Below are 10,029 nucleotides of genomic sequence, written 5' to 3'. Positions count from 1 at the left end.
GCAGCGACAAGCGTGCGTCTGTCTGTTAAAGGGTGGTGTAACTCACGAAGTGCTCCAAAAAATAAAAAACTATTTTTTTAATGTGTTTGTGACTTGTGTGCGATGTAGCCGCACTTGCATCCTCAAAGCAGCAGCGACAAGCGTGCGTCTGTCTGTTAAAGGGTGGTGACACCCTCAAAGTGTGCTACACAAACAATAAAAATATTCTTCTTTTTTCTGTCTTTGTGAATTGTGTGGGCTGTAGCCGCACCTGCATCCTTAAAGCAGCTGCGACAAGCGTGCGTCTGTCTGTTAAAGGGTGGTGACACCCTCAAAGTGTGCTACACAAACAATTAAAATATTGTTCTTTTTTCTGTCTTTGTGAATTGTGTGGGCTGTAGCCGCACCTGCATCCTTAAAGCAGCTGCGACAAGCGTGCATCTGTCTGTTAAAGGGTGGTGACACCCTCAAAGTGTGCTACACAAACAATTAAAATATTGTTCTTTTTTTTTCGGTCTTTGTGAAATGTGTGGGCTGTAGCCGCACCTGCATCCTTAAAGCAGCAGCGACAAGCGTGCGTCTGTCTGTTAAAGGGTGGTGACACCCTCAAAGTGTGCTACACAAACAATAAAAATATTCTTCTTCTTTTATCTGTCTATGTGAATTGTGTGGGCTGTAGCCGCACCTGCATCCTTAAAGCAGCAGCGACAAGCGTGCGTCTGTCTGTTAAAGGGTGGTGACACCCTCAAAGTGTTCTACACAAACAATTAAAATATTGTTCTTTTTTTTCGGTCTTTGTGAAATGTGTGGGCTGTAGCCGCACCTGCATCCTTAAAGCAGCAGCGACAAGCGTGCGTCTGTCTGTTAAAGGGTGGTGTAACTCTCAAAGTGCTCCAAAAAATAAAAAACTATTTTTTTTATGTGTTTGTGACTTGTGTGCGATGTAGCCGCACTTGCATCCTCAAAGCAGCAGCGACAAGCGTGCGTCTGTCTGTTAAAGGGTGGTGACACCCTCAAAGTGTGCTACACAAACAATAAAAATATTCTTCTTTTTTCTGTCTTTGTGAATTGTGTGGGCTGTAGCCGCACCTGCATCCTTAAAGCAGCAGCGACAAGCGTGCGTCTGTCTGTTAAAGGGTGGTGACACCCTCAAAGTGTGCTACACAAACAATTAAAATATTGTTCTCTTTTTTTCGGTCTTTGTGAAATGTGTGGGCTGTAGCCGCACCTGCATCCTTAAAGCAGCAGCGACAAGCGTGCGTCTGTCTGTTAAAGGGTGGTGACACCCTCAAAGTGTGCTACACAAAGAATAAAAATATTCTTCTTCTTTTTTCTGTCTTTGTGAATTGTGTGGGCTGTAGCCGCACTTGCATCCTCAAAGCAGCAGCGACAAGCGTGCGTCTGTCTGTTAGAGGGTGGTGTAACCCTCAAAGTGTGCTCCACAAACAATAAAAATATTCTTTTTTTTTTTCTGTCTTTGTGAATTGTGTGGGCTGTAGCCGCACTTGAATCCTCAAAGCAGCAGCGACAAGCGTGCGTCTGTCTGTTAAAGGATTACATCGGTGACAGCATCCAAGTAGGCATGTCAGACAGTCCGTACCTGTACTGGCAGGAAAAAGAAGCAATTTGGAGGTCCCTGTACAAACTGGCTCTATTTTACCTGAGTTGCCCCCCCTCCAGTGTGTACTCCGAAAGAGTGTTTAGTGCAGCCGGGAACCTTGTTAGCGAAAGGCGTAGGAGGTTGCTTCCACAAAATGTGGAGAAGATGATGTTCATAAAATGAATGATCAACTCTTCCAGGGAGACCAGCCTCCAGAACGTACAGAGGGACCTGTGGTTCCAGCAGGGACGAATTAATACTCTGTGAGGATGAGGATGTACATAACACTGAAGAGGGTGAGGAATCTGTGGATGAGGACGACTTCTTGCCTCCGTAGAGCCAGTTTGTGCAGGGACAGATTAATTGCCAGCTTGTTTTGTGGGGGCCCAAACGAACCAATCATTTCAGCCACAGTTGTGTGGCAGACCCTGGCGCTGAAATGATTGGTTTGTTAAAGTGTGCATGTCCTGTTTATACAACATAAGGGTGGGTGGGAGGGCCCAAGGACAATTCCATCTTGCACCTCTTTTTTTTCTTTGCATTATGTACAGTTTGGGGCCTAGTTTTTCAATGCCATCCTGTCTGCCACTGCAGTTTCACGCCTAGATGGGTCACGTGTTTGTGCCGCCCACTCGTGTCGCTTAGCATAGTCATCCAGCTACCTCGGTGCAACCTTTTGGACATAAAAACACTATTGTGAGGTGTGAGGTATTCAGAATAGACTGGAAATGAGTGGAAATTAAGGTTATTGAGGTTAATAATAGCATAGGAGCAGAAAAACCTACAAATTCTGTGATTTTAGCTGTTTTTATGCTTTTTTTCAAAAAAATACAGATCCAAAACACAAAACCCAGAACCCAAAACACGGAAGGGTGGTTTTGGCAAAACCAATCCAGATCCAAAACACGAAGAAAGATCCAGATCCAAAACCAAAACACAAAACACGAAAAGTGGCCGGTGCACACCCCTAGTAAATATATATATATATATATATATATATATATATATATATACATTTATTGTAAAGTATTTTATTGTATGTAAATGTCCATTAACAGTGAACTATCACTCCTCCTGTACCTCTACAATTCCCAGCATTGTCAGATCTGCCATGCTGTAGGGGAGATCTGCCAATCTGGGACACAAATGCACTGGAAAAAGTCTGGATGCACGATAGATCGTTTGTAAATTGGACACTTTAAACACCAAATCGTGTGCAGAGCTGCTGGGGAGGAGTTTCAAGGGAAATCGTACACGATGTCGGATGGTGTGCAGATCGGTAATGGTGCATACACACGGTCAGATTTTTCTTTCAGATATGAACGATAACGATTTAAAAATCGTTCAGTCGTTCATATCTGAAGGAAAATCTTACATATCTGACATACCTGAACGATGGACGATCAACGATGCGCGTTCCCAATGGTCAGATAGCGATTTCTGACATCTGATGTGTTTGCAGTCAGACTTGGACGATTCCATTCATTTTAATGCAGTCAAAAATCGTTCAATTGTTCAAATCGTTCAAATCGTTCAAAACTTTGGTAAAATCGTTCAAATCGTTTAATCATTCATCTGACAAATCTGACAAGTCTGACAAATCTGACCGTGTGTATGCTCCATAAGTGTGTAGGCACCTTAAACCAGTAGCAGTTGGTCAGGGCAGAGCTGAGGTAAATGTCTAGGAGGGAAGAGCTATGAGGAGGCGCTGAGGACGGCCACTCTGGAGAGCTGAGGGTGTGAGGGGTCTATCTCACACACTTCTAGGACTAGCCAGTCTTTTTGGGCAGTGATTGAGACAGACTCTGCGAAATGTGACTCCCCCATGTCATCAGTGCGGGGAATAGATGTGCTCCTAGTCTGTGAGGGGAATGAAGCAACATATTCTGGTTGTCACTTAGGTGCAGCCTAAAGGGACTCATTGTGGAGCAGTGTATGCACTGAGGACAGCAGACAGATGTCTCTCTTACTTATCACAGCCTCACACACAGCCTGCGCCTCACTATACCCAAGTGTAACCCAGGTTACGGGTTAGAGAAATATACTGAATAAGAATGTATATATGGATATATATTTCAGATATTTACACTTGAGGGAATTTAACTATTTAAAGTTGGTAAAAGTATGTTGCATATATTAGTAACCATGTATGTATTGCTACAAATATGTAAAATAAAAACAAATATGTAAACTATATATATGATTTAAATCATGTATAATTGGTATATGTGATTCATGTATTGTTTATATATGGGTTGATGTACTCCAGTGTGTGGGGTGTACATACACTGTGGTGGAAGGGGTTGGAGTGATACCGCTGGGAGTAAGTTGGTTCCTGTCAGAGAAAGTGAGTCCGGTTTTCAGGAGATAGAGAACAGCTCTCAGTACAGCTGATAGGAGAGTCTGCAGATCTCTCCCTACAGTGTCACCCCCCTGTGTCCCAAGCAGTTTTGGGCGTAGGGGGGTGGAGTCAGAGAGGGAGCAGGGAAGCTGGTGGGAGAAGTGGTACTCACCCTGCCCTGCTCAGAGAGGCGATTGCGGTGGCCAACGGCTGTGTGGGAGCGGAGGTGGGAACTGACGGTGACAAGAGGTGCCCCGCTGACATTGAAGGTGGAGTTGCGGCACATCTTCACTGCTAAGAGGCAGCGTTCCAGGAGAGGGGGCACACCTGCAGTTTAGGAGGCGAGCAGGCAGCAGTTGAGGTCAGCAGCAGCTGAGATGAGTCAGTCAGCTGAGGGGGCTCAGCTGTAATAGGAGACAATGCAGCACCTAAGGGGCCGGACAGTTCAGCTGCCTGGGAGGAGAAAACTGCATTTAGCAAAATTCAAGGGTCTGTCAGCTGAGCAGAGCCCAGATAGCAGGAGCCCCTGTTACTATTAGGGGTGAGCGGGTTCGGATTTCTGAAATCCGAACCCCCCCGAGCCCCCCCGATCTGAGGCCGATCCGAGTCAGGCTCGACTTTTCCCGCCTGACTCGGATCTGAAATCGAGGCAAAACGTCATCATCCCGCCTTCCGGATCTCGCGGGTTTTGGAACCTATATAAGGTACCCGCGTCGGCGCCATTTTCTCACTCGGCTGTGAACAGTGAAGAGGGAGGGTGGGAGTTAGGGCTGGCTGGGCTGTGTAGTGTAGTGTAGTGCAGAGTAGTGTTGTGCTGTGCTGTGCTGCGCTGTGCTGCTGTTGTCCATAGGGGTTGTGTCCACTACTTCAAAGTCCATAGGGGCTGGCTGGACTGTGTTGTGCAGTCAGTTGTCCATAGGGGCTGTGTCCACTCCAAAGTCCTGTACAGTGTCCCAGTCCTAAAGGGGTGCTGTAGTGTTGTCCAGGGGGTGCTCTGTCCGTCAGGGGTGCTCCCCCCAAGTGCTAAAAAAAAATATTTTTTTTCTGTGTTTGTGAATTGTGTGCGCAGTAGCCGCACGTGCATCAACAAAGTAGTGCCAAGCGTGCGCCTGTGTCATAAGTAAAGGGCCGGCTGGCTTAACCGTTAAAGGGTGCTGTAACCCCCAAAGTACACTCCAAACCAAATAAAAAATTTTTTTCTGTGTTTGTGAATTGTGTGCGCAGTAGCCGCACGTGCATCAACAAAGTAGTGCCAAGCGTGGGTCTGTGTCATAAGTAAAGGGCCGGCTGGCTTGACCGTTAAAGGGTGCTGTAACCCCCAAAGTACACTCCAAACCAAATAAAAAAATATTTTCTGTGTTTGTGAATTGTGTGCACAGTAGCCGCACGTGCATCAACAAAGTAGTGCCAAGCGTGCGCCTGTGTCATAAGTAAAGGGCCGGCTGGCTTGACCGTTAAAGGGTGCTGTAACCCCCAAAGTACACTCCAAACCAAATAAAAAAATATTTTCTGTGTTTGTGAATTGTGTGCGCAGTAGCCGCACGTGCATCAACAAAGTAGTGCCAAGCGTGCGCCTGTGTCATAAGTAAAGGGCCGGCTGGCTTGACCGTTAAAGGGTGCTGTAACCCCCAAAGTACACTCCAAACCAAATTAAAAAAATATTTTCTGTGTTTGTGAATTGTGTGCGCAGTAGCTGTACGTGCATCAACAAAGGAGCAGCGCCAAGCGTGCGCCTGTGTCCCATAAGTAAAGAGCCGGCTGGCTCATTTCTTAAAGGGTGGTGTAACCCACAAAATGCACTACTCTCCAGCAAAAATAAAAAAAATATTTTCTGTGTTTGTGTGCGCCTTAGCCGCACGTATATATCAAATCGAGATAACATAAATGGAGGACCAAACTTTCTCCGATAAAAATAAAATAGAGAAAGATCAAGAACCACTTCCTCCTAGTGCTGAAGCTGCTGCCACTAGTCATGACATAGACGATCACATGCCATCAACGTCGTCTGCCAAGGCCGATGCCCAATGTCATAGTAGAAGCCACATACAATCCCAAATGACAAAGTTCAGGAAAATGACCTTAAAAAAAACATTTAAATCATCTGAAGAGAAACGTAAACTTGCCAATATGCCATTTATGACACGGAGTGGCAAGGAACGGCTAAGGTCTTTCCCTATGTTCATGACTAGTGTTTCAGCTTCACATGACGATGGAAGCCCTCCTCCCACTAAAAAAATCAAACGAGTTAAGCTGGCAAAAGCACAGCGAAGAACTGTGCGTTCTAAGAAGATATCACAAATCCCCAAGGAGAGTCCAAGTGTGGTGGCGGTTGCGATGCCTGACCTTCCCAGCACTGGACGGGAAGAGGTGGCTCTTTCCACCATTTGCATGCCCCCTGCAAGTGCTGAAAGGAGCACCCACAGTCCACTTGCTGATATGCAAATTGAAGATGTCACTGGTGTAGCTGGCGCTGAGGAGGAAGTTGGTGAGGAAGATTCTGATGATGATGTGGTTTGTTTAAATCAGGCTCCGGGGGAGACAGTTGTTGACCGTGGTATGAAAAAGCCCATCACGGTCATGACCAAACATTCCACCTCTTTGGTCTGGCAATATTTCTATCCAAATCCGGACAACAACTGTCTTGCCATATGTACCATATGTAAAGGTGGAATAAGTAGGGGTAGGGACGTTAACCACCTAGGAACATCCTCCCTTATATGGCACCTGCAGTGCGTTCACAATAAGTTACTGTCAAGTTCAGAAACTTTGGCTAAGACCGTAAGCAGTCCAGGGACACCTAAATCCCGGTGTCCTGTTGTATCCAAGCGCCTGCAAACCACACCATCAACTCCCTCCTCGTCAATTTCCTCCTTAGTCAGGATCGGAAGTAGTCCTGCAGGCCATGTCACTGGCATGACTGATTCTCCTATCCGGGATTCCTCCGGAGGATCCTGCATTGCTACGCCTACTGCTGCTGCTGCTGCTGTTGCTGCTGCTGGGAGTCGTTCATCATCCCAGAGAGGAAGTAGGAACACCACTACTTTTACTAAACAATTGACCCTCCAACAGTCCTTAGCGAGGAGGATGAAGTACGACAGCAGTCATCCTGAAGCAAAACGTATAACTGAGGCCTTGACTGCTATGTTGATGTTAGACGTGCGTCCGGTTCCCGCCATTAGTGCAGTGGGATTTAGACAATTGATGGAGGTAGTGTGTCCCCGGTTCCAAATCCCATCTAGATTCCACTTCACTAGGCAGGCGATACCGAGACTGTACAGAAACGTCAGAAAAAGTGTCCTCAGTGTCCTGAAAAATGCCGTTGTACCCAATGTCCACTTAACCACGGACATGTGGACAAGTGGAACAGGGCAGACTAAGGACTATATGACTGTGACAGCCCACTGGGTAGATGTATCACCTTATGCAGCAACAGCAGCAGCGTCACCAGTAGCAGCATCTCAGAAACGCCAGCTCGTTCCAAGGCAGGCTACGCTGTGTATCACCGGTTTCAGTAAGAGGCACACCGCCAACAACCTCTTAGAGAAACTGAGGGAAATCATCGCCCAGTGGCTTACCCCACTTAGACTCTCCTGGGGATTTGTGATATCTGACAATGCCACCAATATTGTGCGGGCATTACATCTGGGCAAATTCCAGCACGTCCCATGTTTTGCTCACACAATAAACTTGGTGGTGCAGCATTTTCTGAAAAGCGACAGGGGCGTGCAGGAGACGCTTTGGGTGGCCCGAAAAATTTCTGTCCACTTTCGCCATTCAGCGACTGCGTGCCGAAGACTGGAGCGCCAGCCTGCCCCGCCATCACCTGAAGCAAGAGGTTGTGACGCGGTGGAACTCAACCCTCTATATGCTTCAGAGGATGGAGGAGCAGCAAAAGGCCATTCAAGCCTATACATCCACCTATGACATAGGCAAAGGAGGGGGTATGCACCTGACTCAAGCGCAGTGGAGAATGATTTCCGTGTTGTGCAAGGTTCTCCAGCCCTTCGAACTTGCCACACGTGAAGTCAGTTCAGACACTGCCAGCTTGAGTCAGGTCATTCTCCTCATCAGGCTTTTGCAGAAGCAGCTAGAGAAAGTGAAGGAGGAGCTAAGATGGAGCGATTCCGCTCGGCATGTGGGACTTGTGGATGAAGCCCTTCATTCGCTTTGCCAGGATTCCAGGGTGGTCAATCTGTTGAAATCAGACCACTACATTTTGGCCACCGTGCTCGATCCTAGGTTTAAAGCCTATGTGGTGTCTCTCTTTCCGGCCGACACAAGCCTGCAGAGGTGCAAAGACCTGCTGGTGAACACACTGTCAGCTGAAGCGGAACGTGACACGTCAACAGCTCCTTCTTCATTTTCTCCCGCAACTGGGGCTGCCAGGAAAAAACTTAGCTATCCTAAGCAACCCGCTGGCAGTGATGCAGGGCAGGCAGGACCAAGTTTGGACATCTGGTCCGGACTGAAGGACCTGGCAACAATTTCTGACATGTCTACTGTCACAACATATGATACTGTCACCATTGACAGAATGGTGGAGGATTACATCGGTGACAGCATCCAGGTAGGCATGTCAGACAGTCCATACCTGTACTGGCAGGAAAAAGTGGCAATTTGGAGGCCCCTGTAGAAACTGGCTCTATTTTACCTGAGTTGCCCCCCCCTCCAGTGTGTACTCCGAAAGAGTGTTTAGTGCAGCGAAAGGCGTAGGAGGTTGCTTCCACAAAATGTGGAGAAGATGATGTTCATCAAAATGAATTATCAACTCTTCCAGGGAGACCAGCCTCCAGAACGTACAGAGGGACCTGTGGTGGTGGATTCCAGTGGGGACGAGTTAAAACTCTGTGAGGATGAGGATGTACACAACACTGAAGAGGGTGAGGAATCGGTGGATGAGGAGGATGAGGACGACATCTTGCCTCCGTAGAGCCAGTTTGTGCAGGGACAGATTAATTGCCAGCTTGTTTTGTGGGGGCCCAAACGAACCAATCATTTCAGCCACAGTCGTGTGGCAGACCCTGGCGCTGAAATGATTGCTTTGTTAAAGTGTGCATGTCCTGTTTATACAACATAGGGGTGGGTGGGAGGGCCCAAGGACAATTCCATCTTGCACCTCTTTTTTTTTTTTGCATTATGTACAGTTTGGGGCCTAGTTTTTCAAACTGCCATCCTGTCTGCCACTGCAGTATCACTCCTAGATGGGTCACGTGTTTGTGCCACCCACTCGTGTCGCTTAGCATAGTCATCCAGCTACCTCGGTGCAACCTTTTGGACATAAAAACACTATTGTGAGGTGTTCAGAATAGACTGGAAATTAGTGGAAATTAAAGTTATTGAGGTTAATAATAGCATAGGAGCAGAAAAACCAACACATTCTGTGATTTTAGCTGTTTTTATGCTTTTTTAAAAAAAAATACAGATCCAAAACACAAAACCCAGAACCCAAAACACGGAAGGGTGGTTTTGGCAAAACCAATCCAGATCCAAAACGCGAAGAAAGATCCAGATCCAAAACCAAAACACAAAACACGAAAAGTGGCCGGTGCACAACCCTAGGTACTATAGAAGGTGGTGAGCACCCACATAGCATCAATGGCAGACATAGGAGATATAACTTTCACCTACTGTATATATTCTCACTATAGCTGTCAGCTGTATAGGAGAACAGGCAGTGAGTGATTGGAACACAATATTACATTCAGCACTTCCAAAAAATCTTCAGTTTGAGAGGAGAGCTGGGGGTGCAGATTAGGAGTATTAATTGTGCCAGAGGATTACATATATTGAAATATATCCTCCCCTCACTGAGGTATCATCTTTATAACAACTTTATGTGAGGTAATTCAGTGACAGGCCTTCAGGTATTCTGTCATTGGGAAAACTGCTAATTCCAGGTGTTAAAGCAATTCAACTTTATACTTTGCAGCAGCTCCAACTAGAAATACAAGCGTTGCCAATTACAGGATATACACTTTTGTTGGGATAAATAAGTATATTGCTACAGTTGCAGACAGAGTATAGAGGATGTCAGAGCCACAGGTCAGCGCATGAGTTTACTCTATGGCTACTTCCTCTGCTGCCTTTATGAAACGTCATTATTACTCTG

Source organism: Taudactylus pleione, unplaced genomic scaffold, assembly GCF_031769625.1.
Source record: "Taudactylus pleione unplaced genomic scaffold, aTauple2 ptg000172l, whole genome shotgun sequence".
In the NCBI taxonomy this organism is placed as follows: domain Eukaryota; kingdom Metazoa; phylum Chordata; class Amphibia; order Anura; family Myobatrachidae; genus Taudactylus; species Taudactylus pleione.
The sequence above is the reverse complement of the archived record's forward strand: the minus strand, read 5'-3'. Positions refer to the sequence as shown.